The sequence below is a fragment of the Cebus imitator genome, unplaced genomic scaffold (genome assembly GCF_001604975.1).
Source record: "Cebus imitator isolate Cc_AM_T3 unplaced genomic scaffold, Cebus_imitator-1.0 Scaffold199, whole genome shotgun sequence".
Taxonomy (NCBI): domain Eukaryota; kingdom Metazoa; phylum Chordata; class Mammalia; order Primates; family Cebidae; genus Cebus; species Cebus imitator.
In genome coordinates this window covers 4,535,209-4,543,292 of record NW_016107514.1, presented here as the reverse complement: position 1 = coordinate 4,543,292, position 8,084 = coordinate 4,535,209, and the positions used below count along the sequence as shown (strand labels likewise).

General features: G+C 36.2%; 1 protein-coding gene across 4 annotated transcripts in view; it reads left to right on the top strand.

Annotated features, from left to right (window-relative positions):
* Positions 1-8,084, top strand: part of SASS6 (SAS-6 centriolar assembly protein) — a 61,523-nt gene that overhangs the window by 14,834 nt on the left and 38,605 nt on the right. The window lies entirely within an intron of this gene.

Here is an 8,084-nt window from a genome sequence, read left to right as displayed (position 1 = left end):
GCAGAGTTTTGCTCTTGTTGCCCAGGTTGAAGTGCAATGGCACGATCTCAGTTCACTGCAACCTCCGCCTACCAGGTTCAAGGGATTCTCCTACCTCAACCTCCTAAGTAGCTGGGATTACAGGCATGTGCCACCATGCCCAGCTAATTTTTTGTATTTTTAGTAGAGATGGGGTTTCCTTATGTTGGCCAGGCTGGTCTTGAACTCCTGACCTCAGGTGATCCACCCACCTTGGCCTCCCACAGTGCTGGGATTACAGGCGTAAGCCACCGTGCCCGGCCAATTTTTGTATTTTTAGTAGAGATGGGGTTTCACCATGTTGGCCTGGCTGATCTCAAACGCCTGACCTCAGGTGACCTGCCCTCCTTGGCCTCCCAAAGTGCTGGCATTACAGGCGTGAGCCACTGTGTCTGGCTTATAGCTTCTTTAATATTACATTTTATTTTTTTTTTTATGTACTTTACTAGATGCTTGCTTTTAAGAGTACAGCCTGATGATTTTTTGTAACTTTCACCCAAATTAAGATACAGAAATTGGACCAATATCGTAATTAAGATACAGATATTGGACCTAACAGTAGTCCGTAAGAGGTTATCATACTTCTGACTTACATCATCATTCATCAGTTTTGCCAGTTCCTGAACTTTGTGTAAATGGAATCATATATGTTTGTATGTGGCTTTCTTCACTTAGCATGATATTTCTGAAATTCAACTATGTTCTGGTGCTTCTTTTTATTATTATATGAATCTGTCATGATTTATCTATTTTCCTATTGGTAGACATTTGTGTTGTTTCTAGTATTTTGCTGTTACTAATTAAACTGCTGTGAACATTCTTGTACTTGTCTTTTTGTGGACACATGCACTTACTTTTCTTGGACATATATCTATTATTGGAATGGCTAGGTTGTAGTATAGACACAGGTTTAGCTTTAGTTGAAACTACCAGTTTGCCAAAGTAGGTATACCCATTTACACTGCCATTCTGTGCATGTGTAATAATGTCTCATAATAATGAACATTTCTTTATATGCATATTTATCACTTAGTCTCTTTTCAAGTGCCCATTCAAGTTGTTAGCATGTTTAATTTGCCTGTTATTATTGATTTGCAGGAATTTGTGTATTCTGGACATGAGTCCTTTGGCAGATGTATGCATTGTGAATATTTTCTCTGTCTGTAGCTTGCCTTTTCAGTTTTTATTGGTGTAAATTAAGGATATACACCCTATCTATCAGGTATATTAAAAACATTTCTCCCAGCCTGTCATTTGCCAGCATCTTTTGCCATATATAGTTATTTTATTTGAATGTTATTAAATCTGTCAGTCATTGCCTTTATGGCTTAAGGTTTCATTTTACATTTGGAAAGCATTTTCCACTCCAGGGTTATGAAAAAATTCTCCTATATTTGAATATTTATATCATTTTCTTGCTATATTTAGCTTTTTAGTTTATTTGGAATATAATTTTGTGCAGTACAATATAAGGTTGAATTTTTTTGACATATAGTCATTGTTCACCAGTGATTTAAAATACTACCTCTATTATTTTACTTTTATTTTTTAGAGGTAGGGTCTTGCTCTATTGCCTACGCTGGAGTGCAGTAGCACAATCATGGCTCACTATAGCTTCAAACTCCTGGGCTCCAGCGATCTCCTACCTCAGCCTCCAAAGTAGCTGGGACTACAGGCATGTGTCACCATGCTGGCTGATTAAGTTTTTTGTAAAGATGGGGTTTCACTGTGTTGCCCAGGCTGGTCTTGAACTCCTGGCCTCAAGTAACCCTCTTGCTCAGCTTCCCAAAGTGTTGAGATTATGGGCATGAGCCACTGTGCCCAGTACTACCTTTATTATATATTAAATTTCTTTATGTACTTGGGCTTGTCTCTAAACTGTTATTAAGAACTGATCTCATTTTCTCATTCAGTGGAGAGATATATCTCTTCATTTATTAAGATCTTATTTGTTGAAAACAGACTTATTTACTCTTTATCTCCTGTTTTCTCTTTTTTCTTTTTCTTTTGCAGTCTTGTTAAACAACTTTTTTGCCTAGGGACTTTACAGATTTTTATTGTGTAAATAAGACCATCTACTCTACAAGTACCACTGTGGTTAGATTTATAATTGTTTATCACTAGTGTATATTAATGTTATATCCAGCCACCTTACTAAATTTACATACTGTTTCTAAGAGTTTTGGAGTTGATTCTCTTAGGCTTTCCAGATAGATATATAAACTATAAAAAATAGTAATTTTTCTCTTTCTAATATTTGTGTCCTTTTTTTCTTGTACAGAAAAGTGCAGAATAGTAGTGGAATCTTTATCTTGTTTTAGTCTTTTTTGGTGAATAATTAAAATATCTCACCATTAAATATGATGTTTACTTTGCATTTGAGAGAGAGAGTTTTCTTACTTTCTTCCTGAGAATTTTAATTCAAAGAGTGCTAAGTCAGGTGAAATTAGTTTTGGGGATCTAACCAAATAATTATATTATTTTTTCCCTTTAATAGTGTAATAAATTATGACAATAGATTTCCAAAGGTGGAATCATCTTTGAATTCATAGAATAATACTTAAATAGTCATAGGGATTTTTAATAAATTATTCTATCAGTTTGCTAATATTTAACTTGCGATGTTTGTATTTTTATTTATTTTTAGAGACAGTCTTGCACTGTTGCTCAGGCTGAAGTGCAGTAGCGCAGTCAAGGTTCACTGCATCTCAACCTTCCTGGCTCAAGCAATCCTCCCACTTCAATCTTTGGAGTAACTAGGACCACAGTTAGATGCCCCCAGGCCTAGCTAATTTTTTTTTTTTTTTTTTTTTTTTGAGATGGAGTTTTGCTGTTGTTGCCCAGACTGGAGTGCAATAGCACGATCTCGGCTCACTGCAACCTCCGCCTCCTGGGTTCAAGCAATTTGCCTGCCTCAGCCTCCCGAGTAGCTGGGACTACAGGCACGCACCACCATGCCCAGCTAATTTTTGTATTTTTAGTACAGACGAGGTTTCACCTTGTTGACCAGGATGGTCTCGATCTGTTGGCCAGGATGGTCTCGATCTCTTGACCTCGTGATCCACCCGCCTCGGCCTCCCGAAGTGCTAGGATTATAGGCGTGAGCCACCGCGCCCGGCCTAGCTAAATTTTTTTAAGAGTTGGGGGTCTCACAGTGTTGGTCAGGCTGGTCTCAATCTCCTGGCCTCAAGTGATACACCTACCTTGGTCTCCTGAAGTGCTGGGATTAAAGGCATGAACCACCATGTGTGGCCCAGGATGTTTGTATTTATACTCATGACATTTGTCTGAGATTTTCTTTCCTACACTTCTTAGTTTGCTTATGGCAATTATGGGTTATAGACTATGGTATTAGAATTATGCTAGCGTCATAAGAACATTTTTCAGTTTTCTTTATTCTTTGAAACAGTGAAATAACAGGGAATTAATCTGTACCTTGAAGGCCTGATACAATTAGTCTTTTAACATCATTTGGATCGCACAACTAGTTGAAGCATTTATCTTTTTCTTTTCCAGTTTTCTCCATGATAATTGCTCTGTTTGAATTTTCTATTTTTTCTTTTTTAAATATATATTTTATTGTGTTTTAGGTTTTGGGGTACATGTGAAGAACATTCAAGACTGTTGCATAGGTACATACATGGCAATGTGGTTTGCTGCCTTCCTTTCCCTCACCTATATCTGGCATTTGTCCCCATGGTATCCCTCCCCAACTCCCCACTCCCCACTGTCCCTCACATAGTTCCCCCCCGACAGACCCCAGTGTGTAGTGCTCCCCTCCCTGTGTCTATGTCTTCTCATTGTTCAACACTCACCTATGAGTGAGAACATGCGGTGTTTGATTTTCTGTTCTTGTGTCAGTGTGCTGAGAATGATGGTTTTCAGGTTCATCCATGTCCCTACAAAGGACAAGAACTCATCGTTTTTTATGGCTGCATAGTATTCCATGGTGTATATGTGCCACATTTTCCCTGTCCAGTCCATCACTGATGGGCATTTGGATTGATTCCAAGTCTTTGCTATTGTGAACAGTGCTGCAATAAACATGCATGCGCATGTGTCCTTATAATAGAACACTTTATAATCCTTTGGATATATACCCAGTAATGGGATTGCTGGGTCAAATGGAATTTCTATTTCCAGGTCCTTGAGGAATCGCCACACTGTCTTCCACAATGGTTGAACTAATTTACACTCCAACCAACAGTGTAAAAGTGTTCCTATTTCTCCACATCCTCTCCAGCATCTGTTATCTTCAGATTTTTTAATGATCGCCATTCTAACTGGCATGAGATGATATCTCAATGTAGTTTTGATTTGCATTTCTCTAATGACCAGTGATGATGAGCATTTTTTCATGTTTGTTGGCCTCATGTATGTCTTCTTTTGTAAAGTGTCTGTTCATAACCTTCACCCACTTTTGAATGGGCTTATTTGTTTTTCTCTTGTAAATTTGTTTTAATTATTTGTAGATTCTGGATATTAGCCCTTTGTCAGATGGGTAGATTGCAAAAATTTTTTCCCATTCTGTTGGTTACCAGTTTACTCTAATAATTGTTTTGCTGTGCAGAAGCTCTGGAGTTTAATTAGGTCCCATTTGTCTATTTTGACTTTTGTTGCCAATGCTTTTGGTGTTTTAGTCATGAAGTCCTTGCCTATGCCTATGTCCTGAATGGTTTTGCCTAGGTTTTCTTCTAGGGTTTTTATAGTGTTAGGTCTTAAGTTTAAGTCTTTAATCCATCTGGAGTTAATTTTAGTGTAAGGTGTCAGGAAGGGGTCCTTTTTCTGCTTTCTGCACATGGCTAGCCAGTTTTCCCAACACCATTTATTAAACAGGGAATCCATTCCCCATTGCTTGTTTTTGTGAGGTTGTCAAAAATCAGATGGTTGTAGGTGTGTGGTGTTACGTCGGAGGCCTCTGTTCTGTTCCATTGGTCTATATCTCTGTTTTGGTACCAGTACCATGCTGTTTTGATTACTGTAGCCTTGTAGTATAGTTTGAAGTCTGGTAGTGTGATGCCTCCCGCATTGTTCTTTTTGCTTAGAATTGACGTGGCTCTGCAGGCTCTCTTTTGATTCCATATGAAGTTTAAGGTGGTTTTTTCCAGTTCTCTGAAGAAGGTCATTGGTAGCTTGATTGGGGATAGCATTGAATTTATAAATTACTTTGGGCAGTATGGCCATTTTCATGATATTGATTCTTCCTAACCATGAACATGGAATGTTTCTCCATATGCTTGTGTCCCTTGTGTCCTCTCTTATTTCGTTGAGCAGTGGTTTGTAGTTCTCCTTGAAGAGGTCCTTTACATTCTTTGTTAGTTGTATTCCTTGGTATTTTATTCTCTTTGTAGCAATTGTGAATGGCAGTTCATTCTTGATTTGGCTCTCTTTAAGTCTGTTATTGGCGTATAGGAATGCTTGTGATTTTTGCAGATTGATTTTGTATCCTGAGATTTTGCTGAAGTTGCTTATCAGTTTCAGGAGATTTTGGGCAGAGACGATGGGGTCTTCTAGATATACATATGTCATCTGCAAATAGAGACAATTTGACTTCCTCCTTTCCTAATTGGATACCCTTCATTTCTTTTTCTTGCCTGATTGCTCTGGCTAGAACTTCCAGTACTATATTGAATAGGAGTGGTGAGAGAGGGCATCCTTGTCTAGTGCCAGATTTCAAAGGAAATGCTTCCAGTTTTTGCCCATTCAGTATGATATTGGCTGTTGGTTTGTGGTAAATAGCTTTTATTATTTTGAGATATGTTCTGTCAATACCTAGTTTATTTAGAGTTTTTAGCATAAAGGGTGTTGAATTTTGTCAAAGGCCTTCCCCGCATCTATTGAGATAATCATGTGGTTTTTGTCTTTGGTTCTGTTTATGTGGTGAATTACGTTTATAGACTTGTGTATGCTGAACCAGCCTTGCATCCCCGGGATGAAGCCTACTTGATCATGGTGGATAAGCTTTTCGATGTACTGTTGCAATCAGTTTGCCAATATTTTATTGAAGATTTTTGCATCTGTGTTCATCATGGATATTGGCCTGAAGTTTTCTTTTCTTTCTGAGTCTGTGCCGAGTTTTGGTATCAGGATGATGTTTGTCTTATAAAATGATTTGGGAAGGGTTCCCTCTTTTTGAATTGTTTGGAATAGTTTCAGAAGGAGTGGTACCAGCTCCTCTTTGTATGTCTGGTAGAATTCAGCTGTGAACCCATCTGGACTGGGCTTTTTTTGGTGGGTAGGCTATTAATTGCTGCCTCAACTTCAGCCCTTGTTATTGATCTATTCAGGGTTTCAACTTCTTCCTGGTTTAGGCTTGGGAGGATGCAAGTGTCCAGGAATTTATCCATTTCTTCCAGATTTTTTTTTCTTTATGTTTACACTTATTTCTCATGTTTTCATTATACCTCCACTTAAAAAAATACGCTGAGTAATTTTAATTGTTTCTACACTGATTTCTTTGTAGATGCTTATTTTCTGTGAGGAAAGTTCTAGCAACACGTAGAATCACCCATCTTCTGTTTCTTGTATTATTTTAATTCTGACTTCTATGTTTCTTCTCTTCATATAATTTTTTATTAATTTTTGTTTTCTTATTCATATCATTATAATTCCATTCCCACAACATTTTTCTGATCTAATATTCTTCCAAAATTACTGTACGTTCTTCCAGTTAAAACCTCTATAGAATATTCATTTGGATAATATTGCTTCCACCTCTACAAATTCTCCCTTTTCTTTTGGACTCTGTTATTCTGAAACTGTCCCTCCAAAAATTATTTTTTTTCTCTACAATGGAATTTTTTTAAATGTATTTTTTCTAAAAATATTCAAATGATTCAGAAGTTAACAAAGTAGAAAATGTAAACTATAATACTAATCCTCACACTTTTTTTTTAAACAAAAATCTCTAAGGTTCTGATGATCACTGGAATAAAAACCAGTTCTTTATTTTTACTGCCTTTGGCCTCTGTTGTCTTTAGTGTCTTTGATTACCCTCTTAGACAGTTACAGTTAGCACCTTTACCAGTTTGCTCTGATTTTTCTTCTGATTGCTTCTTCAGTATTTTCTTTCAAGATTGAAGTTTCAATTTTATATGGACCTCTTCCTGTTTTATCCCTTTTTGCTCCTTCTCCTCTCGTTTTTAGCTTTCCCAAATTCCTGAAGTAGTAATGTAAAAATTCCCAAGATATTTTATGAGAGAGACACTTCCCTGTACCTAGTGTTAAGAATTTTGAATGGGTATAACTTCACTGGGATACAGTTTTGGAACCTGCATCAGGCTTTATATTTGTTTATGTTCTTTATAATTGATCATAAAGAAATCTGAATTTTAGATATACATCTGTACAAAATTGTTAATCATCATTTTATTTGTAATTGTAAAAAACTGGAAACTAATGTCCATAATAGGGCAGAAGTTAATTATGGAGTAGTCATGGATGGAATTTTGTGTAGCCATTAAAGATTTTACAAAGATATTTTTAATGATGTGAGAAGGTACAAATACTAAGGGAATAAAAAGTGTGATTAAATTGTATAAATAGCTTGATCTTCATTCACTAAATTTAAAATTGTATAAATAGCTTGATCTTCATTCATTAAATTTAATCTGTATTTTGTGTGTTTATGTGATGTCAATGTAAGTGTATACATGAATGGAAGAAAGTACTCCTAAATATTCGGAGTGACTTTCTTGATGGGACTGTGGGTTTTTTGTGATTTCCTTTTTGCCGTTAAGAGCATGTATAACTTTCATAACCACAAAAATATACTTGATTTTCAAAAGATATTTGGGATTTGATAGTATCGTTAACAAAAATTACTAATACAGGTTTGTGATATGATTCAGATCGGCACTAGATATTGCATAGTTACAACCATGTTCAAATTTTATTGTTGGTAAAGATGACTACTAAATATGAGATTGGACTAATGAACAAACCTTGCTTATTTTGCAATTTTCGGTGTTTTTCCATTATAAGGCATATATATGTATATTGATTATAAAAAAACAAACACTGTGATGGTGTTGAAAGCAAATATATGCTTTTTTTTTTTTTTTTTT